At 44.5% G+C, this 12,883-nt stretch overlaps 1 protein-coding gene across 1 annotated transcript in view; it reads left to right on the top strand.

Moving 5' to 3' along the window:
• Positions 1 to 12,883, top strand: part of ATF7IP (activating transcription factor 7 interacting protein) — a 287,553-nt gene that overhangs the window by 125,574 nt on the left and 149,096 nt on the right. The window lies entirely within an intron of this gene.

Raw genomic sequence — 12,883 nt, 5'->3', positions numbered from 1 at the left:
CGAGAGCTGTTTTGGTTATTCCACGTAATCTTTGTTTTTTGGTGCGCTGAATCTGAAAATGACTTCCATATTGTCATAGGACATCATGTTTCCTGACAATTTAGGTAACTATGTTAAATAAGGCAATATCTCAAAATAAATGGAAATAGACTTATAAAATTAAAGTTTTATTACAATATTTTCATGAAAATCCTTTTTTGAACTGAAATGAGCTCACCTACACACACTAAACTCGATTCTTCTTCCTTGTGAGGCTCCTCTTGGTGTATTTACGCTTGTGAGTAGCATCTGGAATGTCTCTCTGAAGCATCCAACAGTAGTCTGCCATCATTGTAATGCTCCATTTTCCCTGGTATCTCCTTTCCATCTCTTTAATGTCATGGTGGAATCGTTCACCTTGTTCCTCACTCACAGCTCCCAAATTTTCAGGAAAGTAGTCAAGGTGGGACTGGAGGAAATGCACTTTCAAACTCATCAAACAACCTAAAGCTTAAAATGCTTTCAGCATTCTTCCGACGATCTTTTTGTAGTGAGGATCTTTGTATTGCCTAAAAATTTCTGTACGACTTCTTTAAATGCAATCCATCCTTCTTTTTAAGGATCCGTCATGGTATTGACAAACTCTTGATCAACTATAAGCCTTCTAATTACTGGTCCGACAAACACACCTTCCTTCAATTTTGCCTCCAACAGGCATGGAAACTTGGTGACCAAGTATTTGAAGCGTTCTCCATCTCTTGGAAGTGATTTTATGAATTGCTTCATCAATCCCAATTTTATGTGGAGAGGTGGTAGAAGAACTTTATGGGAAGTTACCAAAGTTTCTCGGAGGACATTTTTTCATCGACTGTTAGCACCCTCGGCTGCCAACTCTTCATGGTCCAGTGATTTTGTCGGTGTCGACTGTCCCGTAGACACAGAAAACAAGGGTATTTGGTATACCCAGCTTGTTGCCCGAGCAGCATGCATGTCCTCACACACTTGCCAACCATGGTCTTCATATTTAAGTTTACGAAGAACCAATTCCAAATTCTTGTAGGTTTCCTTCAAGTGTGCAGAATGACCTACAGGTATGGAAGCGTAAAAACCATTGTGGAGTAAAACTGCTTTGAGACTTCTTTTTGAAGAATCTATAAAAAGACGCCATTGCTCTGAATCATATTGGATTTTAAATTGACCCATCAGACCTTCGACATTGATGCAATAAACCAACTTGTCTTCCTGGGCGAAGTAAGGCATGAACTCCTTTTCACGATGTTTGAACCATGAAGATGACACTCCTGGCAACAATAAATTCCTGCTTTTCAGCCTTGATCCAAGTAACTCAGCGGCATCTTTGGGAAGATTCAAGTCTCTTACCAAATCATTCATCTCCTCCTGAGAAAACAATTTTGGTCTTGTATCATCTTCAAAGTCAGAACTTGATTCGTCATCTGGTTCAGGTATGACTTCACCTTCATCGGAGCTAGGTATCTCTTCCAAGATAGCAGGGGGCTTGGGTACTGGACTTTGTCAAGCTTCGAAGTGCGCTTACGCTATTGCAACTATTATCACCTCAGCTTGCCAATGAATTAAGGGGAAAGGGAGGTGGGAAATGAAATATAAGTTCCAGACATGAGGTGAGCAAAGGGTGGGAATCAAGTATACTTCAGTAGGTGGCTAAGATCCTCAAAAGTATTTTCTCATAACAATTCTATTACATTTAATTGGACAATGTAACCTACACCAAGACGGGGAAGGAGAATTCTATACTTTAATTATGCAGGATTGTGCAGGAAATAGCCAGGACTGGTTTTGCCTTAATTGTGCCAAAATGATATACTCAATAAAACTTCTCCTAAAGAAATTGGACAGTCTCGATTGAGCTTGTTTGGTTGAAATCTTGACAGACTTAACTGGAAGATGATTGAGCTCCTGGAAAAAAGACAGAGAACAGAGACACCATTACCAGCTTATCACAGAAGATGAGAGGTTTTTTTTAAAATGACTCAAGAAGTGCTTATGGAAAGACAATAGCCTCAACAAGCATTTCAGGAGATAGAAAAAAGTAGAAGGAACAAATAGATAGAGGAATGTATACTCTGGAGCTTCAGAATAGGTTCCAGATATGACTACTTATCTGACTACAATCTACAAAAGTTTCGTATTTAGAGGCAAAACAGGCAAATTTTTATATTTTTAAACAGAGAAATAATATATACTTGCACAGCAAATACACAAAGACAGTCAAAACCACTTAAAAGATTTTAGAAATCAGTAGATTTTTTTAGATTTGTAGTTATACTGCAAATTGCTTTCTCGAAGAAGCCCCCAAACATAGTTCCTCTATCATGTTTTCATTATACTATCCTTGGTATATCCTGGTGAAAGCACTCATCTTGCTCCTCTGAGTAAGCACCCATGTTCTCCCTGAATTTGTTAAGATGAGCATCAAGGATAAGGACCTTGAGGGACATTCTGCATCCCATTTTGGTATAGTTCTTTATGAGAGTCTGAACCGGCTGCTCATAGTTTTAAGCCTTGTGATTGCCTAGAAAATTGCCAATTTCTCCATCCTGTTCAATTTTCTGGTGAATTCGTCACACTCTATGATCTTCTTTATTTGTGATCTGATGAAGATATCAGCTTAACCTTTGCCTCTGAAAGCTGTGGAGAGATTTTGGAGGTACTTGAAAGATGCCAAGTCCTTGTCTAGAGCTGTGACAAATTGCTTGATGAGGCCTAACTTGATTTGTAGTGGTGGCATCAGCATCTTCCAAAGGTCTACCAGTGGCTTCCACTTTATGTTGTTCTTCTCTAAAGAGAACTTGTCCACTGTGGCCAGTCGCTTCTGTGATAGTGCACCTTAGTGTCCTGGCTGTCCTAGAAGCAAAGAAAACAAGAAAACTTTATGAAATCGTCTTGGAGGGCCATCAGGAATGAAACCATTTTGAAGTCTCCAATGATTTCCCAGTCATAGTCACCATACTTCAAGGCACTCACACTCAACAAAATCTTGACACTGGTGTAGTCCTCTTTGAGATGCAGAGTGTGCCATAGGGAGAGACAAGTACTTGTTCCCGTTATGAAGCAACACAACTCTGAGGCTCCTGGATGAATTCCCTATGAATAGGTGCTATTCACTTGGGCCTACAGGTTATTCCTAGAGCCTCAAATAGACATGCCACATTGTTGCAGAAACACAGTGCATCTTGCTGACTGAAGAAGTTAGAAAAACTTTGGTGATGCTTTCTCTTGACTTTCTCACTTTCATCCAACAAGTTTCATTCCTTGAGCCTAGAGGTCAGAAGCTCAGCATGGGACTTGGTAAGACCAAGATCTCTAATCAGAACACTGAGGTCTTTCTAGTTGGGGAAGTATGGTTTTCTCTCCTCTGCCACATGTGTGAAATTATAATCTGTATCCACAATGTCTTCTTCTCTGTTTGATTTGTTTCTCCCTCCTGAAGATAGCAGATCCCTCTCCAGAGGAGTGGAAACAGAGAGTTCAGGACTCTCAGTGTGGTACCAGGGCGATGGATGAAGAAATGTCTGGATACATCAGGCACACTCTTGCCAGTTCAACATGTGGAAGGGTCACATGATTATATCCACTTTTATGACCATTTTACCATGGAGATAAAGCAAATCACCAGCCTTGTTAAGTGGATCACTTTGTTGTTAAGTGATTCCAGCTTCCTCCATTGAGTTTGCTTGTTGGAAGCAGAGTAAAAAGCTCACAAATCTCAATTATGTGATTGCAGAATGCTGCAACTGTATAAATGTGAGCCGGATGTCAAGCACACAAATTCTGATCACATGACTGTGGGGATGTGATGGTCATAACTTTGAGGATGAGTCGTAAATCATTTTTTCCAACACCATCATATTGTGAATTGCCATTAAACAAATAGTCTGTCAGCGTTCCAAGTATCATGTAGAATTAAATCAGAGTCCAAGGCAAAGCAATCCTTAAAGTTCCAATTTAATAAATCATACATCTTCGCATTATGCTATGAAATCCCAATTCTGGAAATTACATCAGAATCCCACCCAGTTAAAAGTTCATGATCTTGTCCCCACACCCACAATCCATCATATGGTCCAATCTTCTTCTTCTACGCTAGCACCTACGCCCAACTGCTTCCGATCAGGTGCAAAGGTGCGGAGACAAAAGATGACCTTGAGCTTCTAGAAAGGAATTTTTTAATTTGAAAACAACACATTCTACCCCTTGCTATTCTCCCCCTTTAATGAGTGTGTGGCAGGCCAAAGATTTTTAAAGGAACCGCTGCAGGCCTGACATAGTCACAATTCAAGAGCTATCTATATTTTATGTCTTCTCCCTTCCTTTTTATACGCCAGTAAATCAGGGAATAATCATCCTGAGTCTCTTCATAACAACATTCCCTTTCCAGGACTCAGTTCTGTCTTCTTTGTTTTCATATGTTTTCTGAATATTTGCTTCAAAACTGTCTATAGAACCATACAACATGATGCAAGGGAGCAATCCCACTGTAGATGTTATGGAGGCTTTGGAATCTGAGTCTGATGTTGACAGGGAGTCAGCTCCAAAGATGTCCTTGGAAGGTGAGCAGTGGGCTTTGGGGGCACCAGTCAGGGCTGTCAGGCAGGCAGAGGGAACAAATGCTGCTGTTATGCAATCAGGAAGACAAATTGCCACACTTTCCCAATGCAAGAGTACATAGACCAGAGCATAGGGAGGAGTATCTGAGGTCAGTGATATTACTTGTGAAAAAACAGCCCTGCTTAAATGAGACACGTCAAAATGTTCTTACTCAAGAGGAGTTAGAACTGATGTTGGAAGCTACCATCTAAAATTGCAACTCTCTTTGCCTCACTTCACCTTGACTCACGCCTAGTATGATAGTAAGACAAAGGTGATGTTATGAAGACATGTCTTCAGCCAACAGTAAATAAATTGTCTTTGAACTGGGTGGGGTAAGTAGGCTTCATGGGAGTCTATGTCTTTAAGGCTAATAATGTGATGTCAACTTCTACATAGCTACCATGATCTATATGTATCAACTTGGGATACTGGAACTATTTCCAGTATACAAACATTTAACTTAATAATCACATGATTCACTTAACACCTGCAGTGATTTGCCTAACAACAATGACTAAAAGATGGTAAATGGGGCAAAACTCACTTAGCCTTGTTGAGCATTTTTTGGCTCAATTGAGGTTGTAAGTCAAGGGCTACTTGTATTATCATGCTTTTGTCAGGTTTCTGAAAGATGCCCTAATTGATTCATGAGTCTCGAGCCAAGTTTCAAAAGAAAACTACTCATTTATTAGGAGCATCATTTTGGCAAGACCTTATTGCAGTCAAATCTGAGCCTCATTTGAATTATAGCTGAACTTTACCTCTGTTCCTTCCCTCCCCTCAATCTGTGTCATAAATCACATTGCCAATAAAGTGCACCCTCCCAAGCCTGCTGCGGTAATCTGAGATCTGACTCTAGCCGAAAGTATGCATGGAATGCGCTTACCCCTTTCCTCACCATGGCAACTTTATGAGTTGACCTTAGGCTCCCCTCAGTTTTCAAAAGCAACCGCTGCAAAGCAAAAACAATTTGAGTACAGGTATAGGATTTTACGCTACGACTCCCCCCCCCCCCCAGGCTTGTTTGGATTTTCTGCATAGAATTTTGCTGTAAGGCGATCATCCTGGATATTTCTACTCTTTACCCTAGATACCGCTGACAAGTGGTAGCCCTTCCACTTGATTAAGCATTGGAGTTGTCTCCTATGCCATCTCGAATCAAGGATTCATTGCACCTCATAATGGGTTTGGCCAGCTATGACCACAGGGCAAGGGGGCTCCCAGAATAGTGGTTTCAGAGTGGATCCAACCACAGGTTTTAAGAGGCTACTATGCATTACCAGGTGTATCTGCCCTAGCAGTCGGGGCAGTTTCAATTGCAATGTGACTGGGTTGATGATCTTTACTATGGGGAATGGTCCCATAAACTTTGGCCCCAATTTCTTGCTAGGGAGTTTTAACCTCAAATATTTTGTGGAGAGGTAAACCTTCTCTCCCACCAGGAATGGCCATTGTGAAGCTCAGTGTTTATCTGCCTGTTTCTTATAGGTTTGTGCCGTTTTAACCAGCACTTTTTTCACATTCTCCCAGGTTGCTTTTAGCATTGACATCCAATCAGTCAAGCTGACTGAGGAGGGGGGATCCCTTGGATACTCAGACATTGGGACGACGTCCATGCCGCTCACTACTTTGAACGGTGTTAGTCCCGTGCTGCTGTGAACACCATTATTGTATGCAATCTCAGAAAAAGACAGGTCTGCCCAATTGGACTGCTGATAGTTCATGTAGCAACTCAGCTACTGCTCTACCACGGCGTTCAGTCTTTCTACCCCTCCATTGGTGCTTGGGTGAAAAACCGAGCTAAGGCCCTGGGATGACCCAATGGACCGCAGAAACTCCCTCCAGAACATAGCTGTGAACTGGACCCCTCTGTCTGAGATAATTCTTCAAGGTACTCCGTGCAGGCGGTAGATGTGCTTCAGGAACAGTTTGGCCAGCTGGTGAGCTGAGTGTAGTCCGCTGCAGGGTATGAAGTGTGCCTCTTTGGAAAACAGGTCTATTACAATCCAAATCACTGTGTTGCCCCAACTTTTTGGCAACTCTACTATAAAGTCCATTGTGATCTCCTCCCATGGCCTTGTTGGCTCTGCTACTGGTTGCAGCAGTCTGGGGTTTTTTCCCAGCCGTTTCTTCATTATGGCGCAGATGGTTCAACTTTTCATGTAACTGTCCACATCTTTCTTTATGGCGGGCCACCAGAACTGCCTCTGGGCTACGTGTAAAGTCTTTAGAAACCCAAAGTGGCCTGCTGGTTTGGCATCATGGCTCCTGTCCCCAGGTAGGGATTCTGGGACATAGAGTTTCATCCCTTTCCATGCAAGGTCATCTCTTTTTGTCAAGATGTGTTGGTTGTCTCAGAACCAGGGGTCTGCTAGCAGTTTAGTTTTGAGTCTCATGGTTAGGTCACTTGCTGGTTGGTCTTGCCAGTCATGGTGTTTTCATCTGGTGGTCACTTGGGCAGCTATTTGAGTAGGGGAAATGATGGCATCCATCACCTGCTCCCGTTCACATTTGTAGTGGGGCACAGTGACGTGCGGTGAGGTTTATGGCTGGTGAGGCACTGATGTCTCTCTCTCTCTCTCTCTCTCTCTCTCTCTCTCTCTCTCTCTCTCACACACACACACACACACACACACACACACACACAGAGGCAGATGTCATACAAGGGCCCTTCAAAGACTAAACGTTTTTTTTTTACTGGTGGGGAATTAAAACTCCCCTTTTCCTCAATGGGAAATCATATTCAGACAAAGAAAATTATTAAAAATATCCTTTCCTTTCTGAAGCCTGGCTCTTTCTCTGCACCTATATTGGGAGGGGGGAATAGGGGATATGCAAGCGGTGATGCCAGCCTGCCCCCTTTTTGTCTCCCACCCCCCTTCCCAACGGGACAAAAGGCGGAGGTCTGGTCTTGAAAACGGGGATCAGCGCACTCCCCACCTCCCCCTCCCCCGGGAGGAGTTCTGCAGCGGGACAGACGAATGGAGGGGAAGATCGCCCCTTCCTCCTCCGTGCCCCCAAACCCCGTCTTCCCTGGCCTGCACCCCTGCGCCCAGGCTCCTTTGGGCTTGGGGGTAATCCGAATGGGGGGAGCAGGGGATCCCCGGGGGGGAGGCCTCCCGGTGCAATGGTCTTCCGCAGCTCCGGAGTGAACCTCCGTCTTCCCCACCCAGGATTGCACGGCTGGAGGCCTCGGCAGCAGCCACCCCCACCCCCAGCCGGCCAACCCTCACCCGTACTGTCAGCGGCGGGACCCACGCAGTTCCTCTCCTCCCCGGCGCTGTCCGGAATTTTTTGCTTTTTAACCCTTGGTTAACTCTTAAAAGGCGAAAAATTCCTTATGCAAAGGAGGATCATAGTTCTCTAGCCTCCTCCTACTAACTGCACTAAGCAGACTCAGAGTCACTGTGACTTAAGAGTCTGGGAGCAACTACCCTGGCCTTTTTAATTATTTTAAAAATTGTTTCCTTTTCCTTAGGAGACTGGTGAGGCTCCGCCTCCCCTGCCTCTAGTGACTGCACATCACTGCTGGGGGATGCGGGAGAGGGCATCAGCTAGAAAGTTCCTCTCCCCTGGAATGTGCTTTAGTACAAAGTTGAAACAGTTGAAGTACTGAGCCCATCAGACTTGTTTGGGTGATAATTTCCACGGGGTCCTGAAAGCCTCCAGATTTTTGTGGTAAGTCCAGACTTTGAGCAGTTTCTGGCCCCCTTCCAACAGGTGTTGCCAGCTTAGCAGTGCCCATCTCACTGCAAAAGCAGTCTTTTCCCATGCGGCCCATAGTCTCTCTGTGTCTGTGAGCTTGCCGGAGATGTAGGCGCAGGGCTGTAAATTTTCTTGGCTGTTTCTTTGGAGTAGCACTGCTCCCACTGCCATGTCGCTGGCGTCTGCTTGGATCACAAAGGGTTGCTCAGGGTCAGGATGCTTCACCACCGGTTCTTTTGCAAACATTTCTTTTAGTGTTTCGAAAGCCTCTTGGCAGGTTAGATCCCACTGTAGAGGTTGTCCCAGGCAAGATTTTGTTCCTGGGCTCTCTGTCTTTAGGAAGTCTGTCATGGGTTTGGAAGGAGGGGATGAATTGCCTATAGAAGTTCGCAAACCCTAGGAAGCTTTGTAGGGTTGCCAGCCTAGGACTGCTTGTACTTTGGCTGGGTCCATCTCTACTTCCTCATTTGACACTTGGTAACTCAGGTAGTCTAGCCGTGCATGGTGGAATTCACATGTTGATAGTTTGATGTACAGGTTGGCTGCCAGAGGTTTTTCCAGTACCTGTCAGACCAGGGGTATATGGTTGTTCATGGTCTCCGTGTAGTTGAGGATGTCATCCAGGTAGACGAGGACCCTCTTGTAGAGTTGCTTGTGCAGCACTTCGTTTATTAACTGCATGAACACTTCTGGGGTTCCCTGCAGTCCAAAAGGCATTGCTTTGAATTGGAAGATCCCTAGGGGGCAGTTGAACACTGTTTTCCACTCATCTCCTTCCCTGATCTGTAGTAGTATGCTTCTCTGAGGGTCTAGTTTGGTGAAGACTTTTCCCTTGGCCAGGTGAGATAGCATGTCCTTCATAAGGGGGAGATGGTATAGGTTGTGTACGGACATGGCATTGGTTCCTCTAAAGTCCACACACAGTCTCATAGTTCTGACTTTTTTTTCTTTGGAGGACTGGCGCTGCGACTTGTGGCTTGGCTGGCTCGATAAATCCCCGTGCTAGGTTTTTGTCTATGTATTTGTGCATTTCTTGCTTTTCCCAGGGCGTTATGGCATACAGTTTGGGTTTGGGTAGTTTTGCCTTGGGGAGGATTTCAATGGCGCAATCTGCCTCATGGGGAGGGAGCAGAATGTTGCACTCAGTCTGAATACTTCTGCGAGATCCTGATATTCCCCTGGGATCTGTTCTGTCTCTGGTCAGATGTGGCTGCCAGTTGTTCTGGTTGACTCTTTTGGGGGTTCCCTTCCTGTGTGGTGTTTCTGCTTGCTGGTGTGGAGAGGTTGGGCCCCTTTTCTGCAGGTACCCCCTTGCCACCATATGGTCAATCCCTACTTGTCTAGCCAAGAGAGTCCCAGTATGACTGCATCTGTCATTTTGGGGGCTATTACAAATCGAATTACTTCCCATTGATTTGCTAGCTCTAGTCTCACTGGTTCGATCAGGTGGGTGGCATAGGCTCCCCCCCTAATTAGAAACTCATCAACCTGTTCAAACCGGATGGGTGGGCCAGTCTTTTTGTTCTGATCCCGAGTTTCAGGACTGTGGTCAGGTTGATCAAGCATCTATTGCAGCCTCGGTCTATTAGGGCTTGAAAAGCCCCCTGGCTTCCTTTTTGGGGGCTGAGATGCATATTGGAAAAACGAAAGGGTGAACTGGTCCTCTTACCATTGGGCCATTTTCTCCCTCGTCACTATCATAGGATTCTGGCAACTGGTCAATATTGCCTGGGGTCCCCCTCTGGAGGGTCTTCCAGGACGCATTGGTGGCCTATTTGGGGCCCCGTTCCCATCGGGTTTGGGGTGATGGCTCTGGCGTTGGCATTGGGCAATGGGCAATTGGCAATTTAATAAATTTATATGTTGCCCAATCCCGTAGGACTCTGGGCGGCTTACAGAAACAAAAATAAAAGTAAAAGTTAAAATAAAGAAGAGATACAATTTTTAAAAAAACACACCAAACATTCCGTTTAAATGGGGCTGAACCTTGATCAACAGCCCCAGGCCTGCCGGAACAGCCAGGTTTTCGTGGCTTTTCGGAAGGCCGAGAGTGGGGTTGGAGTCATGCACGCAGATGCCACGTGTCCCCTCCGCATCTGAAGCATTTCAGCGGACTTCGAGGGGTGGTGGTTTCAGGGCCTGCTGTGTTGCTGTGGGTCACCATCGGCTGGGCGGTTTCAGATTGGGTTGACTTCTTTTTCATGTCCGATGGCTTTCTCATGTCATTCGTACGCCATCGACTTTTATTTCTATTCAGAACCACTCAGAGAGTCGGTTTGGGATGTCGTGGTAAGCAGTTACCTGGGCAATCTGCTTGTCCAGGCTTGTTCTGAAAAAATGCACTAACTGGTAAAGGGGGTAGCCTCCCAATGACTCTCCTAAATTCACAGGTGTGCTCTTTGATGGGGCAGCCCCACTGCTTTAGGTCACTGAGCTCATCTTCCACATACGGGTCCTCCTCCACCTCCTCAAATCTGGCCTCTAGCAGTTGTAGGAAGTCATCTATGCCTTGCAGTTGGGAGGCACTCCTCTTGTGAAGGGCTACTAGCCATTCCCTTGCTTTTCCTTCTAGTCTCTCTGTGATAGTATTCATTATGGCTCTGGGGGATGAGTAGAGGTGTCCATAGTGTTCTAGGTGGATCTCAGCTGAGTCAAGGAATAAGGCTAACTGGTATGAGCCCCCATCAAACTTTCCCCTGAACCACGGCAGTTCATTCAGCACTGCTCCTCCCTCCTCCTGTTGGCCTCTGTATACTTGTGCTTGATATGTCTGGCCATATTTCTCAGGTCTAGTTTGGAGGGAGGGAGGGAGTTGTCTGCCCTGGGCAGCCTGTCTACTACGTGAAAGAGGCACTGGTTTCAGCCTCCTTCTGATGGGTGAAGGAGAGCTGTGTTCCTGTCTGCTTCTCGCCACCTCAAAAGGATCCACTGCTCCTCCTCTCTTCACGGAGGGTGGCCCAGTCAAATTCCTCCCTCCATTGCTCTATGGAACTCCCCAGGGGCTCCATCAGGGGCTTTGGGAGCCTGGCTTGGTTCCAGTCCAGCATCCACTCCACTCTTCCCAGCTCGCCCAGGGCCCTTCCCTTTTTCTGGGCATTGGGATGGAAGAGCTCAACTTTAGCTGCTTTAAGGGTTAAATACTCATCTCCTCTTGCTTCGACTGCTGGAGCAGGCATCTCAGCTTTGATGTCTGAAGTCAGACTGCACTCTGGCTGCAATCATGCTCTCTTTTGATAGCTGGCCCTCTGCTATGGTTGCCCGAGTTTCCCTCCAGGCACCCCAGATATCGGGGAGCGATTGGGGAGTCCAGAATTCAGCACATCTGGTAATCTTAATAGATTTTAAAAGATAGATTTGACTTTCTGCCAGATTTCCAAAAGATGCCCTAATTGATTTATGAGTCCCAAGCCAAGTTTCAAAAGAAAACTAGTCCTTTATTAGGAGCATCATTTTGGCAAGACCTTATTGCAATCAAATCTGAGCCTGATTTGAATTATGGCTGAACTTTACCCGTTCCTTCCCTTCCCTCAGTCTGTGTCATAAATCACACTCCCCAATGAGGTGCACCCCTCCCAAGCCTGCTGCAGTAATCTGAGATCCGACTCTAGCTGAAAGTATGCATGAAATGCGCTTACCCCTTTCCTCACCATGGCAACTTTACGAGTTGACAGTTTTTACAGAATTAAACTACCAGTGTTTTGAAGAACTAAAGAAGTATAATTTGTAATAAAATTGAAAAAAGATATTTGAACAGAGGAGGATAACAAACGGTACATTTGTAGCTGTACTTTGACACATCCTCAGTAACTCCTTTGGATATAGTCCCAAATTAATTAGGTTAATGGTACCACAGGTTTTAACTGAAGTAAAATGTAACTGTAACATTAAAATCTTGCCAATTTAATTTCAGTCTAATTCAAGAAGAATTGTGTTTATGGTATAAATTCCAACATGGGCAACATTGATGCTTTCTTTAAACAAAGACACTCAGACTTTGCAACCAATAGATAACTGCATGTGTGTTGTTGTTTTTTTAAGCTATTATTCTTATGAATTAGAATTTTAAGTGCTACTGAGACATTGCTTTTCTGCATTTATCTGGAAGGAGAATAATGATGGTTCTACTGTTTACACATTATATATTAACTATTAGAAAGGAATGCTGGCATACCACTTTTCTACTATTATCAAACCAATTTGTCTGTCTTCAAGCATCTGCATAAACCTGAGAAATAAAGATGCTACTACTTTATTGCATTGCATTTCATGACTTGACCTCTTAAAGGAGTTGCAATTTGGTACATGGAAATTTGACAAAAGACATGATATTTTAACAAATAACAGAGGTGCTGTGCTCATATTCATACATGTACCAAAGAACCTCTGAATCATTATTCACACACACACTGTGTTACTATCTCTAACATAATTTTCCTATGCTAAAATTACGCTTAGTCACAAATAAATTTCATTTAGCATAAATCCTCACTCTGGGAAAAAGAGAAGGAAGGGAAGAAGCATAGTTGATTCCAGGTGCCAGGAGCAATGTCGCAATATTTTTATTTAAACC

This window comes from Thamnophis sirtalis, unplaced genomic scaffold (assembly GCF_051295495.1).
Source record: "Thamnophis sirtalis isolate CommonGarterSnake01/CBP01778 unplaced genomic scaffold, rThaSir2_p1.2 scaffold_9, whole genome shotgun sequence".
Lineage (NCBI taxonomy): Eukaryota > Metazoa > Chordata > Lepidosauria > Squamata > Natricidae > Thamnophis > Thamnophis sirtalis.
This window is presented reverse-complemented; position numbering and strand designations above follow the sequence as displayed.